Source organism: Aphelocoma coerulescens, unplaced genomic scaffold (assembly GCF_041296385.1).
Source record: "Aphelocoma coerulescens isolate FSJ_1873_10779 unplaced genomic scaffold, UR_Acoe_1.0 HiC_scaffold_75, whole genome shotgun sequence".
NCBI classification, from domain to species: Eukaryota; Metazoa; Chordata; class Aves; order Passeriformes; family Corvidae; genus Aphelocoma; species Aphelocoma coerulescens.
In genome coordinates this window covers 1,034,231-1,049,164 of record NW_027184061.1, presented here as the reverse complement: position 1 = coordinate 1,049,164, position 14,934 = coordinate 1,034,231, and the positions used below count along the sequence as shown (strand labels likewise).

At 49.4% G+C, this 14,934-nt stretch overlaps 1 pseudogene; it reads right to left on the bottom strand.

Annotated features, from left to right (window-relative positions):
* Nucleotides 1-14,934, bottom strand: part of LOC138102437 (uncharacterized) — a 705,988-nt pseudogene that overhangs the window by 229,700 nt on the left and 461,354 nt on the right.

Genomic DNA, 14,934 nt, shown 5'->3' with positions numbered 1-14,934 from the left:
TCCCAGTCTCTCCCAGTCTCTCCCAGTCCATCCCAGTCCATCCCAGTCTCTCCCAGTCCATCCCAGTCCCTCCCAGTCCGTCCCAGTCTCTCCCAGTCCCTCCCAGTCCATCCCAGTCCCTCCCAGTCCATCCCAGTCCATCCCAGTCTCTCCCAGTCCATCCCAGTCTCTCCCAGTCCATCCCAGTCTCTCCCAGTGCCCCCGCGCGTGTCCATCCCAGCCCTGCGTGGCGCTGACGCCCCTCAGCCAATCAGAGCGCGTCTCTCTGATGACTCATCAGTTGCCAGGCAGACCCGCAGCGCCGAGTGCCCCGTGCTGGACTCGGCCTCCCAGTGCCGCGCGCTCCATTCCCAGTCGCTCCCAGTGCCCTCCCAGTGCCTCCCCAGTGCCCTCAATCCACTCCCCTCTCACGAGGGCAGCTCACTTCTCTCAGAACACTCCAAGCCAAAGCTGCCTACGCTTCTAGGCCGATCTCTTGAGTATCCTTCTACTCTCATACTTTCTTTGCCCTTACACGTTTCCTAAGTGTTACTTTTATGCTTTTAATATTACTGGAGATGGTAACCAAAAGGGCTCCAAACCCCCCCTTTACACAGCAACCAAACTGTTCTGAAATAAACCCTACAGAGATATATTTATAAACACAGATCTTTCACTGTTGTTTCACTCTAATCTGCCCCAGGGGAGCCATGAACCAGACCCTGGGTTACCCTCGCCTTCAGGGGCGGGGCGGAACAGGAGCCGGACACGGGGGAAGCTTCTGGAAGCTGCTCAAGGAAGCCACCCCTGGAGGCCCCCTATTTCCAAAGCCTGGCCATGCAAACCCAGGACACTGGATCCAAACATGGATCACTCAGGAGGCACCAGGGCTCTGCCTGTCGTGGTTTGACGCAGCTGAGCATCAAGCACAGGAAATCTGTTATTTTTCATAAGGGGAAAATAAGAAAATATTGAGGAAAACTAGAGAGCTGCAAGGCAAAACAGGTTCAAACTTAAACAGTTGCTGTACAAAGAAAAAGTTTATTACCAACAGAATTAAAAGTAAAAAGAAATAACAAGAAATTCAAGCAAACTTCCCCTCTCTTCCAGCACTTCCCTCCTTTTACCCAACTCGCAGAAAGGATAACATTACATGGGATTTTAGTCAGTGTTGCAGTTCTTGAAAAGTCTCTTTGTTATGCTTAAGGAAAAAAGGGTTTTCTTCTGCATCACGTGGTTCCCAAAGTGCCACCAACAGCAGACCCGCCCGGAAAGAAACAATCTGCTGTGGTGTAAAACATCTCTGCCCTGAAAAATCTCCCAGTTCCTTCACACTGCCAGACAGGGGCCATCACATGGGGTTATTAATCTTTTTAATGATGAATTACTTTGGCCTGAACACAAAGGGGTTTTTTTTTGTGACAGGAGGTCTCTAAAAGCCTCTCAATACTTCTATATAGCCTGGCATAGGCACTTTTCATAAATTTCATGGGTCACGGGTGAACTTTCCATCCCTCCATGTACTCCAAATGGATCAAAGAGACAAACAGTTTGTGATATTACAGTTTCTTACCACGGCCTGCAGGAAGTTTTTTAAGCTGCGCGCGAGAATCGCGGCACCGCCCTCTTTTCTCCCGTCGCCATTTCCAGCTCCGTCCCACAGGACTCACTTTCTCTTCTCTCTGGCTCCGAAGCCGCCACGTTGAAGAGTGTTCTTGTTCGGGCTCTACGGTGGAGAAAGCCTGGCTCCCTTTGTGCTGCTGGCTGCGTGGTGTCCTCTTCAGTTCAGCGCGGAGTGTGCTGGCTGCAGACAGGAGGCTCCGCCGGCTCCCGCTGGCTCCGCCGGCCCCGCGTGGAGAGGAGAGGGACCCGCCGGTGCCAGGGAGCCGCGCCGGATGGGTTTAGCTGTGTGGCACTCCATGGCTGGCTTTAGCTGCCTGCGGCTCTGGGACAGTTCCCCCCCAGCAGTGACACAGGGTCTGTGCTGCGGCGTTGGGAAAGGAGGGGGTGCAGGGGCCCTGACCCGGCGGGGCCCGGAGGCTCCAAGGCCCCCTTCCATCTTCCAACAGGCAAGCTGGAACAAAAGGAATTCCCCCGTTTCCGTATGGTCTAAAGATGTAAATTGTGAGAAGCATCATTGGTCTAAAAGACTGTCCATCAACTCAGGGTCAACCCACTACACCAGCCCTGCTGGAAGTGGGCAAGGGCACCAGAAACTCCAAGGCCCAGCCAGTGCTGCTTCTGGAGGTGCTGGGAGCGGCCAGGGAGGCAGCGCCAAACTGAGGGATAGGAAGGTCTCTTCCGGCCTGGATGAATCCGGGACTTGGGGATCGCCCCAGGCCAGGTGCAGCACCCGGCACTTGGCCTTGTGAGGCCTCGTAAGGTTCTCGTTGTGCCACTTCTCAGGCTTGCCCAGGTCCCTGTGCACGGCCAAATCCGGCCATGGTGCCCCTGCCACGCTCAGCTGCCCGTCCCCTGCAAACGTGCTGAGGGGGAGCTCGAGCCCCTGCCTGTGTCATCGGGGACGCCACTAAAGAGCCCCAGGGCCAAGGCAGAGCCCTGAGGGACACCCCTCGTCCCTGGCCTGCAGCTGCACATGGAGCCAATGCCCCCAAGTCCCTGGCTGCGGCCATCTGGCCAATGGCTCATGCCCTGAGTAGCCCACCCGCCAAAGCCAGGGCTCTGCAGTGTGGGGATTGGGCTGTTGAGTGGGACCGTGGCCAAAGCCTCACAGAGGCCAGGGGCTACAAGTGCCCAAGTCCAGGGCCTGCTCAGTGCAGGCTCGGCTGCTGAAGGGGCGCCGGGTACAGCCCTTTGTGACACAGGTGCATGATGTCAGGGCCCTTGGCCATGCGGAACATGGGGGTGCCCAGAGACCCTTGTGACATCACAGAGCCCTGGCCGAGGGTATCTAAGGGGCACAGAACCTTGGAGTGCCCAGTCCGGTGAGAGCCACTCTAGCAGAAGGAAGCAGCTCCCGCCATCCTTCTGTGCTACAGGACCTCAGAGATGGAAGAGGACAAGGCAAACCCCAACTCCTCCCAGCCACCCACCCCTGTGCCCAGTGGGCTGCAAGACCAGACCCTCAGCTGGCACTTGGTGGGGGCAGAGAGTGCCTCAGTCAGGCCCCAGAGAGACACTGAAGAGGAGCAGGGGCCCTTTGTCATCAAGGAGGCGGAGAGGAAACCTGGCATGGATGAGGAGCCTTGCCAGGGGAGAGACACTCGGCCCCAAGAGCTTCGCCTGTGGGAAGAGGCGACAGGCCGTGAGTTGTCCCAGTGGGTACCAGCAGTGCCAGTGCAGGACGTGTCCCTGTGCGGAGTGTGGAGTCACCAAGGGCTGAACCCGTGGAAGATGGGTGTGAGCGTGCAGTGGGGAGATGGGGCACAGCAAATGCTCTACCAGTGGGAACAGAGAGTGAAAGTCCAGGAGCTGCCCCAAGGGGAAGAAGAGGGGAATGACCCAAAGCTGTCCCAGCAGGGCGAAGGAAGGGTGAGGGGCCAGGAGGCAGACAGGGGGTCACTCCTGGCAGAGAAAGGGAGCGAGGAGCGGACCTCAGCTGGAGACAATGAAGACTGCCAATACCACACCCAGCTTGAGCTGTCCCAAGAGTGCCAAGGTGCGGCAAAGCCAGAGCTGTCCCAAGGAGAGGTCAGCAGCTCCCAAGACCCCTCTGATGGGGATGACGGCATCGAGCCAGAGCCGTGCCACGCAGAGCTCAATGAGTGGGAAGAGTACATCTACCGAGAGGTTTCCATAGAGGAAGATGGCAGCGACAGAGACCTCACACGGAGCACCTGGCAATACACGTGCATCTTCAGCTTCGGGGTCCCGCCCTCACTGCCGAAGGCCGCCGCCTGGGACGGACTCGGCGTCCTCGAGCTGCGCGAAGAAGGCGGGCGCCGAAGCCTGGCAGCTCTTGCGGCAGACGGGCTCCCGGCGCCCGTCCCTCGGGAGGCCTGGGCCGAGCGCCGGGCACGGCAGCCGCTCTGTGCCTCGCTTTTTCCCCTGCGAGGCCGAGCCGCCACGGGACCCGCAGCTTGTCCTGTGCTGGCCTGGCAGGAGCCGGGGCCTGCCCCGCGCAGCCCCCGCGGCCCCTCGGCTGCCCAGCCGGCTGCCCCCAGCAAGCGGCCCGGCCGCCTCAGGCGGGCGCTGCGGGCGCTGCGGGCGCTGTTCCGCTGCCGCTGCCTGGCGCCGCGGACGCGGGAGTAGCGCCCGCCCGGCCCGGGGCGGCCTCGGCCTGGACGGGCCCCGCAGCCTGAGCTGCCCCGGCTGCTTTGGGCCGTGCCGGGGGCGTCTCCCCGGTGCCCAAAGTCACCGGCGTGGCCGGCCCCAAGCAGCGCCCGTGGAGCGCGCTCGGTGCCGGCGCGCTCGGCGGGGAAGCCCAGAGAGTCACCAAGAGACCCTGCCGGGCACCCGCTGCCACTGGCACCCTGGCAGAGCCAGCGTCGCCCCGAAACCGCGTCCCCGAGGGCCACATCTGCACAGCTCCTGAACACTGCAGAGACAAGGACTCCACCACCGCCCTGGAAAACTTCTTCCAGTGCCTCACGCCTCTGCCAAGGAAAAACTGCTTCAGATATTGAATCTGAACCTCCCCTGGTGGCACCAAAGGCAACGGACATGGCTGCAGGACATTGACTCAACAAACGCAAGTTGACTTTAAGAAATAGTAATGGGTTAAAAAAAAAAAAAAAAAAAACAAAAATTAAGAAAAACTCCTCATACAGGAAAAAAGAATAGGAATAGGAATATTGTGATGACGAAGAAATAGCAGTAGTAAATAGGAGGAAGAAGAAAAAGGAATAGAATATTAATAAAAATAGTAAGTTGAATAAGAATAATAAGAGCATAGGAAGAAGAAGAAGAAGAGGAAGAAGAAATAGTAGTAAGCAATAAGAATATGAAAAAGAAAAGAATAAGCATAACAAGTGAATAAGATTAATTAGAATAAGAAGAATATGATAAAGAAGAAGAAATAGTAGTAGTAAATAAGAAGAAAAATTAAAATAGTAATAAGAAGAATAAGAGTAAGACAAAGAAGAAGAAGCAAGAGTAGTAGAACTAATTAAAAAGAAGGAAAAGAAGAAGACTTAGATGAAGAAGAGGAAATAGGAAATAGTAATAAGAAGAATATCAAATTAAAATACACATCCACACATCCTCTAGAATCCCATCCCTCCCATTCGTTGTTCAATAAAATGCATGTCCAATAAAATCCATTTGTTGCCCTCATATGGTCTCACTTGCACCTTCCCTGGGGCACAGGTGTCTCTCCCTCTTGGCATCCTAACCCATGGGCAGGGTCCCTTCCAGCCACAAGCATGCCGGGATTCTGTCAGGGACTCCCTTCCCTTCTTCCCTCTGCTTCCAGCTGGAGAATGTGCAGCAAAGCAGCCTTTGCTGTCTACTCTGGGAGCCCTCCCAGCTACTGGACCTTGTCCCCTGGCCCTGCACAGCTCCCTTGGGAGGCACGGCAGGACCAGCAGCCTGGGAGCCTCGGGAATGCCCCTCTGGGATCCATGGCACACACTGCAATTCCAGTTCCCAGGGAGGAAAAGATGTTCCTGCCCTTGAAGGCAAAGCTCTGAAGGGACTGAAACCCAAATGGAGCAAGATCTTACAGTGACATTTCACTTCCAGCCTCCACAACTTCATCCAGGGCTGCTTTAGCCCCTGGATTGGGGAAAAAAAACATCAGGGGAGGGTCTTTGGCTGGGAGCTGCCCTGGGCAAAGGGAAACACTGGGAGGGAAAAAGAGCAGGCAAAGGAAGGCAGGAGAGAAAGGAGGAGCTGGCAAAGAGCATCACTCCGTATGTCTGAGGGAAGGGGAAGCCTTTTGTTGTATGGAAACCAACAAAAACTCGGAGTATCTCTGCCAGGCCACTGAAGGCCTCTCCTGCCCCACTCTCCCCAAGCAAAGTGCCCCTCCTTGCCCATCCTCGCAGCACTGTCCTCATGCCCTTCTGCTCGTTGTGGATGGTGGGGCAGAGGGTTTGTTCCAGGGCATCCTGCAAGCACCAGGCAGGACAGTTCCACCAGGATGGGAACCCAGCTCAGGGCTGAGGGACTCAGAAAATCTAAACACCAACACAACACCAACAGGGCACATTTGTCATTTTTGCTACAAAAGGCAGCACTGAAAATGATGGGTAATGAGAGCCTCCTAATCACCCCAATCCCTTCTCCATTTTAAACTTCCTCTGAAATAACCAGAACAGCTCTTCAAATTCCTTCATCTTTGTCAGTCCCAGATCTTTTGAGAGCTGACTGGGGAAGAGAGCACAACATTAGCATGTTGGTAATCAGACATGGTTTGTTGTCCATTTCTCCTTACTCAATTACAGTGGTAGATATTGGGAATAACCAGCTGTCCTGAGGAATTTTTCCTGCAGCAAGTTATTTTCCTATCATGTCCATCTGTAATTTTATTACTTTATTACTTATTAAATGACTTACTACTTATTAAAGCACCAATATAAATACAGTACAGCAACTTGCAATTACTCCCCCTTATATTTATAAACCTCAAAGTCTTCCAGGTCTTAACAACAGGAAAAACCCTGTGTCACCCTTTTGCAGAAGAACATATTTAGGGTTTGGACACATCCTCGGCAGGACTAAGTAGGAAAACAGCTGAAGCTCCAGCAGATCCTTAATAAACTTTTGCCTGCTGGGTATCGGGAATAAAACTGAGTTATTTCAGTGTCTTGATTTTTTATGAATCTAGTTATTATCTATTAATTACTTTTCTCTTTTTGACTTTTCAAAAGCTGATGTTGCACAAAAAAGTGAGCTCTGGAGACCTGAAGCAAGCTGGGCACTTAGGGCTGAACTGCTGCATCTGCTTCACAGAGAATTTTTATTTGACCCCAGGAATGCTGGTTGCTCAGTCAGACTAAACAGCTTTGATTCATTTCAGCGTGTGAGGATTGGGGTGTGCAGCTCCAGGCCAGGTTGGCAGGGTTGAACAGGAATTCCCAAACAGCCTTGGAGTCCTGGCCCCCTCAGCATTCCCTGCTCCACCCGGCCCCAGCCTGCCGGGAATCAGGCTCAGCAGCAAAAGCACAAATTCTGAATATCTCAGGAGTGCTGTACAAGACACAATGATCACAGGCTGCGATCCCAAAGCCCCATCTCAGGTTCTCATCTGGGCTAAATGCTGTATTTTGGGTTAGGAACAGGCTGCCTGACCCGGCCCCAGCTCTCTTTGATAGTTATCAGCACCCGGCTGCTCTCGGGCTCCGCGGGAGCGCAGAGCCGCAGATAAACCCTGCACCGAGCTGTTCGCCCAGAGACAAAACTTATTTTCTTCTGCACACCGAAGTTCCTTTCATGCCACCTGGCTTAGATGAGCTGCTCAGGTTTGGCCTGGTTGGATTTGAACAGCTGCTCCCCCAAGATGAAGGGACAAGGCCAGGAACAGTTAATAACTTTCTTCACTGGAAACACTGTTGAATCATTCCTTTCCCTCCCCACAGACTGCGTAAAGCCTCCTCAGTGTTTGAGTCTAACCAACCTTTCAACTAGAAATAGCAGCCCTCGGTGGGATTTTCCTGTCCTGGCACCAGTTTCTCTCACAAGTGTCCACCTGGCTTCTAGCCAGAGGTAAAAACGGCATTTCTTAAAGCCAAATTTTGACATAGGGGAAGATCTGGGTGGAAAACTCAAAACAACCAAACTTAGTGTAGGCTTATACCTACAGAGGAGACCAGGGCCATCTCTTTTCCCTAATTCACATTATTTCCTATCCTGCCTTTGACTTTAACACTCATTCTCTGTACCACAAGAACTGTTCTCTGTTGGCTTTTATAGCTGCAACTGTTCTGGCTGTCTTTGCAGCTCTCCAAAGCCTTCAGTCTCAGACAGGACACCAGATTTCTGAAATTCCACCCCTGGACTCATACACACTCCTGCCCCAGCACCCCAGCCCTTCTCCACAGAGCTGCTTCCCACGGGTCGCCCCAGCCTGTGCTGCTGCCTGGGGTTGTTCCTCCCCAGGTGCAGGATGTGCCTTTGCCTCTGTGGGATTTCCAAAGGTTCCTCTCTGCCCATCTCTCCCACCTGTCCAGGTCCCTCTGAGGCTGCACAGCCCTCAGGGGATCAGCCACTCCTCCAAACGTTTTATCACCAGTGAACTCCCTGAGGAGGCATCAACCCCACGGGCTCTGCCTGTCCTGCTCCAGCTCCCTGCTCCCACCTCCCATCACCTCTCCCGTGTTTATCACCATTCCAGTTGCTCTGTCTTTTCTTATGGAGCAAGAAAATAAGAAAAAATCCAGGTGGATTAACACCAAATTATGCTGGCATTTTACAGAGAGCATGAAAGACAACGACACAGACAATTTTCTAAAGCAAAAGCACTGTTGCAGTCACACCACCACCTATCAAGGAAAAATCTGTTCCCTACAGTAAGGAATCAATTTTAATACAAAGTCCCATCAGCTCAAGGTGGTACCAATTAATCAAAACAATTCACTTGCAGATTCTTTACAGTCACTGTTTTATAAAGGGTAATTATTTTCTTACTTGCTATTCCAGTGTTGGCACAAAGGAGGTTTAAGCTGACTTTCATCCAATCTTAAAAAACAAATCATAGCTGTAGTTTAAAATAGTTGGGATTGTTTATTCCTCTTGGTTCTAGGTGCCAATTCAAATACTGAAAAAATGATCAAAAACCAGCACTACTGCCAAAATGAACAGCTCATAAATGCCAAAGTCACGATGCACAGTACAGAGCAATACTAAAATCTCTGGGGTTTAACACAGTATGAGGAGCACACAATTAGCAAAGTCCAAGTAAGTCCTGGATTCACATGCCCACACACACCCCAGGTGTGCACCTTCATAAAATTAAATACTCACTCACTGTGAACAGTCCTGGGTGTTCTTACGAAGATGGTGAGTTGCTGATTGAATTTGAAGCACAACAGATGCTTAGTGCTCCAACCAAATGCTGCTTTTCCTATATCTATTAAGTGTATGTATTTGTGTGGATATGTACACACACTCTTCAGCTACCAAAGTAACTAAAAAAGATCAGCCAAAGGCTTTCTGCTTCCCCAAACTGAAGAACTCAAGCCATGAGCTAAAAACCTCAGCAATTCCAGAGAGGAAACACTGCAGTGATGCCACAGTAAACACCAGTTCTGATTAAAACACCTGAATTTATAATGAATGCTTTTTTAAAAGTTGAAAAATATTTTTGGGCATGGCTTCTGCACAAAAATCCTCTTCCACAAGAATCTGCCAACTACTACAGAGCTCCTCAGGGTTTAAAGTGTTACTCCAGGTTGTGCCTGGGCCAGCAGGGCAGGGCTCGGAGCTCTGCAGTAAATTCCTGCCATCAGGCAGCCGGGAGATAAGGGCTGGGAAAAGAAAAAAGAACACAAACACAACAAACCCCAGAGCCCCACTGGCCACATCTCCTGAGAGTCAGAGACCTTGTAAAATGTCACCTTTGTCTTCCCTGATGCCAAACTCCTGACAGGAGGTTCAGAACAAGGCACAGGGGTGTGGAAAGAAGAATTTAACAAACCTCAACCACTAAACTTGTCTCGCACTTTGTTTTTCGAGCATTTTGCAGTTCTGCTCTCAGAAAGCCATGCAAGTTTCATGAAACTTCCATGGAGTTTAAATCAAAGATTTAAGCTGTAATTTTTAGCCCTCTCCCTGAACACTGACTGGTACCTGCACTTATGTGCACACACTAAAATAGATCATTTCTGTCAAACTCTACTCCACAACACCAGGAACGGGAACAAAGCACGTCCACGTGCATTTGGCAATGACAGAATGCACAGACCCGCCTGGGGATTCCACTGGCAGCCCTTACGCTCTGCAAAAACCCTTCTGCCCTTTTCAGGCTTCAGTATTAAACACTGAGCAAAAGAAACTGTTGCAGATACTGCAAAGGCCATCTCCTGCAATTTCTGTTTGGCAAAAGTTTGTGCAGGTCCTTCATCCTGGTGCAGGGGAGGCTGCTGCTGAGTAATCTTCCTCCTGAAGCCCTCGAGTGACAGGAATTCCATTTCGGATCACAGCTATTCACAGCCACCAAATCAGCTGCCACAGACCTGGCAAGGTATTAGGGCAGGACACAGCAAGTTTTACACAAAAGGCATTAAAATCTCACAACAGAAGAAGCCCCAGATGGACAAGGAGACAGGTTTGCTTTCTGGCATTTGCAAAGAAAATTCAGATTTAAGCACTGTAAAGTCAGCTTTAAAATCACAAGGCTGCAACAGATGCTCATTTAATGAAATAACAGCAAACGGAACCCCTTTCGCATCTTCAAGTGTCTGTTTGATCATAACACAGGTTCATCCTCACCATCATCCCCCCACATGACCACAGACATACTGCAGCTCCCTGGAAATGGCATCGAATCTCTTCCTCCGCAATTCCCGTTAATTTCCCGCAGCACAGCCCCGGCTGGGCACGAGGAAGCTGTGGCTGCTGCTTTGTTTCCTGAACTTCAAGTGAACCCAGCTCTGCCCACAGCTACAGGTGCTGTTGATCACTCAATTACAGAATCATGCACTGGGCTGGGGGGACCTTAAAGCCCATCCAGTGCCACCCCTGCCCTGGGCAGGGACACCTCCCACTACCCCAGGCTGCTCCCAGCCCCACCCAGCCTGGCCGTGGACACTACCAGGGATCCGGGGGCAGCCCCAGCTTCTCTGGACAAAGCATAAGGAAAGTGCTTGTGCTCCTCCACAGATCTGAGTCAGCCACAGTGGCAATAAAACCCTGGGCTTAAGGATGTACTTAAAAACATCAGAGATGGTCCCTGTGCTTTTATAGGTAAAAGAGATCAAATGTTACATGAAAACAGTCAGGACTTCAGTGCGCTCAGAAAGGCCCTTCATGAATATCAGGCAAGAGGACAGAAATTAGAAAACACCTTCAGCCAAGTAAAACTGGCTTCATTTACTGAAACTACAGTAACCACCTGCTTTTTGTTGCCTCTGTGCTCTTACAATACTGTCCAGAATTACCATGTTCAGAGAAAGTGACCACAGAGGGGGGGAAAGGATTATTTACATCAGCTCTACAGCCCTCCTTTTACTTCGATGCTCTATTTAAATATTCTGGCTGTTTCAAGGGCTTGGTAAAACTGGCTTTTGTAGACTGAACACAGAAAACAAACAGCAGAAAAATGCAGCATTTCCCCCCTCAGCCAGAACACAGCGAGAGCGCAGTGGTTAAGCAAAGGCAGAGTAAGCTGATTACCAAGTACACAGCTGCTCCTACCTGGCAGAAAGCAAAGGGAAAAAAAAAACATATGAGTCATCAAATACATGGGAACCTAGAATGCAGAGAATACTTCTCTGCCTGTTTTGAAAGGTTTTACCCCTCTGGACAGTACTGTTGCCCACCGACCACAAACACAAACCAACAGAGAGTCAGTTTATGCGGTGCTTTATTCAGGGCCCGGGGACCTGGGGACTGGTGTCCCAAATCAGGCTTCCCAAAGACCTATCGTTTCACTCAGCTCTTTATACAGTTTCAAACATTGGCACACATACAAAACATTAACAATTGATAATCATACCCCAAGCCGTATATCTTCATGGTTGTCTAGTCTTAGATAATGCTCAATTGAACTCCCACCACTGAAATCCCCCTTGCATGCAACATATATCGACCCAGAACTATTTACTTTTAGACATGTTCTCCATGCCCAGCTAATTCACTACTCCTAACTTCCCCACCCAGCACATTCCATTCCTGTTTCCCCAGAGAACTTTTTCTACACCTGAGGCCTTACAGCCTAGCAGAGCCTTAGCCTTACTACTTCTAAAATCCAATATCCTATCCTTTTTGTAGCAAGTCCCCCCTTTTGAGCATCCTTCGAGCTTCTTCTGGGTTCGCAAGGATGCTCAACAATTCACGTCGCTGTTTCGCGATAAGCAGGAGGTGGAACGGCTGGTTCTGCCAGGACTTCTCTTCGCATTATCGCCTTCATTATTCGCCGAGAGTGTTGACCTTCCTTGACAATCATTCCTAAAAGACACTTATATACTATTAAGGCAACTAAAATTATTATAACAATCATGATTCCATACTGTACAATTGAGGATATCCATCCGGACATCCGAATTCCCAGGGAGCTGAACAGTTCTCCAACCCAATTATGTTCTGCCTCTTTCTGAATATTATTCACCTTTCCTTCAATCTGTTCTAATTGACTTATATCCTTTTCTACTTCCTGTGTAACATTCGGGATGTGAATGCAGCAATGATCATCTCTACCATGCAGATATCCACATACGCCATGCTCCTTTAACAATATCATATCTAAAGCCATCCGATTTTGAATTGTCATCCTAGACGTAGCTTGTAACTGCAGATTTAAGTCCTTGAATCCCTTCTTGGTCACAGCCGCCAACCTTTCTGTTTGCCCCAACAATTTGTACAGCATTTCCCTGTTTCGATATGATGATATTTGTGCAAAGAGAGATTCTAATACCCACCCAAATTTAACTCCTGAAGAAGGTTCATGCCAATCTTCCCCTTCTTCTAACCCTATGTCCCCAATTTCCTGACTTATATCTCGCTTATGTCTCATTTGTATTTCTGAGGCCGTCAATTTTGTCGATTTCCAAAAAGGACAAAGAGTTGGAACTCCTAAAGTAATTTGTGTAGTTGGACCATCTACCGGCATATGAGTGGTCCAGTGTCCGTGACCCATTACCCAAACTAAATTTCCTGGAGCTCGGATTGATGTAGTTTTACAGTTTAACTCTCCTTCTGTATTTTTGTCTTTTATCGTGTGGTTATATCCCCTACATTCACAGCCAAATCTCAAAAGTACCTTTACAGGCAGTAGACTCACAGACTCACTTGGGCTGTCACAAGTGAAGACCTTAGTGCAATTCCAATCGGTCATTCCAGGTGCATCTTTTCTCCAACTACCCTGTTCTTGATAGGTCTTTGAGTAAGTTTGGTTTTTCCGTCCCTTCCAATAAATACACCATTGAACTGTTCCTATGTAACTATAGGTTTCTAACAAACTAGATCCCCAGATTGTCTGCCATTGCTCCATGGTAGTTGTGTTTGTAACATTCTGGCATATTATTTCAAAATATTGTTCAGTTGCCGGGACTTGTAGCGTTTGCCTCTCATCGTATTCACACCATCCTACTCCATGGAATCTTCCGATTTTGGTAAATACAGCATTCGGAAGCTTGTAACAATCTGCTCGGGTCCTCGGGGTTTTCCTCCTTATCACATTTGTCCGATTAACCAATTTAGTTCGGATCCTAGTCTCCTGGGTACAACTTAAGGTAACTGTTCGATTAGATGCAGGCATGTCTGGAGCTGGTATAATTCCCCATGGTATAGGATCTCCTGCCGCATGGGGCAAAGGCAGACATGCAGTGATTGCTGATACATTTTGTGTTTGCCCAAAATCCCTAATTAAACCCACAATCAGATTCTCTGGTTTGGTTCGGATTTCATCCTCTGGTACCTACCGAGTCACCCTTGTTCTTTCAACATAAACACTAATCATCCCGGTTGCCCACCAGTCATCTCGAGCAACCCAACACCAGTATTGTCCATTATCTTGCTGTTCCAGGACCTCTTTAATTACTAACACTATTTCTTGGGGTTTTCTTCTAATTTGATATTTCCCTTGAGCCACCAAGTTCTGTCCTCCAAACCACCATTCATACTCAGTGTAGCTTTCAGTTGGTATCCTACATCTTAGAACCAAATCCTGCCCTTCCTTTGCGTTATATATTTCCTGTTCAGGCTTGATTCCTCGATCCTGTTGTAATACCACTTCTACCTTCCTGACCCCATAACCTCCCCTATTACCACAAACGAGAACACAAAGGTATTTACCCTCCGATCTACCAATCTCTGAGTTCGTTATATTCAACCATCCTCTGCTTTCATTTCCCTGCGTCCACCAACTTGTCCCTTGTACCTGTGGATTCCACATTTCCTGTGTCGTGTTCCATTTCCACCATTTCATTCCAATCTGTTTCTGACACCCTGTCTCAATTTTATGAGTACATTTTATTCTGAGAGGAGGTCCGTCCCACATATCTACTTTCCCATTTGGGAGAGTCACCTGGACCTTATTTTCCGGTTCTGTTTGGGAGATATTTAAAATGTCAAGATTTACGAATCCATAATCATAACTCCCTTTTATCCAAACTATACAAGCATATTTTCCTGTTCTGGCCTTTGTTACATTGGATATCTGCAGGGTAGTCCTACCTTTTTGCTGCTTCTCATCCCAGACCGTTTCTACTCCTTTATCTTGAATTTGATCCTTGGTGATCCATTTCCATCGTGCCCCGACTCTGTCCCATCCAGCTCCCTGGTCATCGACAAACAAACATGTGAGATTTACATTTGAATTCTCCGGTACCCACACCCTTGATTCAGGTATTGTGATTTTAACAAAGGTTTCAACAATTATTATTTTACTCAAGAGTAACAACAACAGCATTAATTTTTGGCTTTGAACACCATTCTTGTGGGAGATAGGGGTTCCACCGACCATCGGGAGGGGACCTTTTTGACCCGTGTGTAATGGATCCAGCTGTTGATCCCGTCAACCTTGACGGCGGTGTAAGTTGTCATTATCACTTGATGGGGGCTGTCCCATGTTTCCTTCAGAGGCTCCACCGACCAGTTCTTCACATAAACTTGGTCTCCTGGGTGAATATCGTGAGCAGGAGTGTCCAGAGGTAACGGTCGATTCCACTCCAGCGTGGATCTCAGTGCTGCAAGGGTCTTATTTAAAGACAAAACATAATTTACAATCATCTGATCCCCAATTACATGTGGGTCCCCTTGATAGGTTACAGCATGATATGGTTTGCCGTACAAAATTTCATACGGACTTACCCCTATCCTTTCTCATGGTTTAATCCTAATCCTCAGAAGGGCTAGAGGCAATGCTTGGGGCCACTGTATTTTAGCTTCTTGACA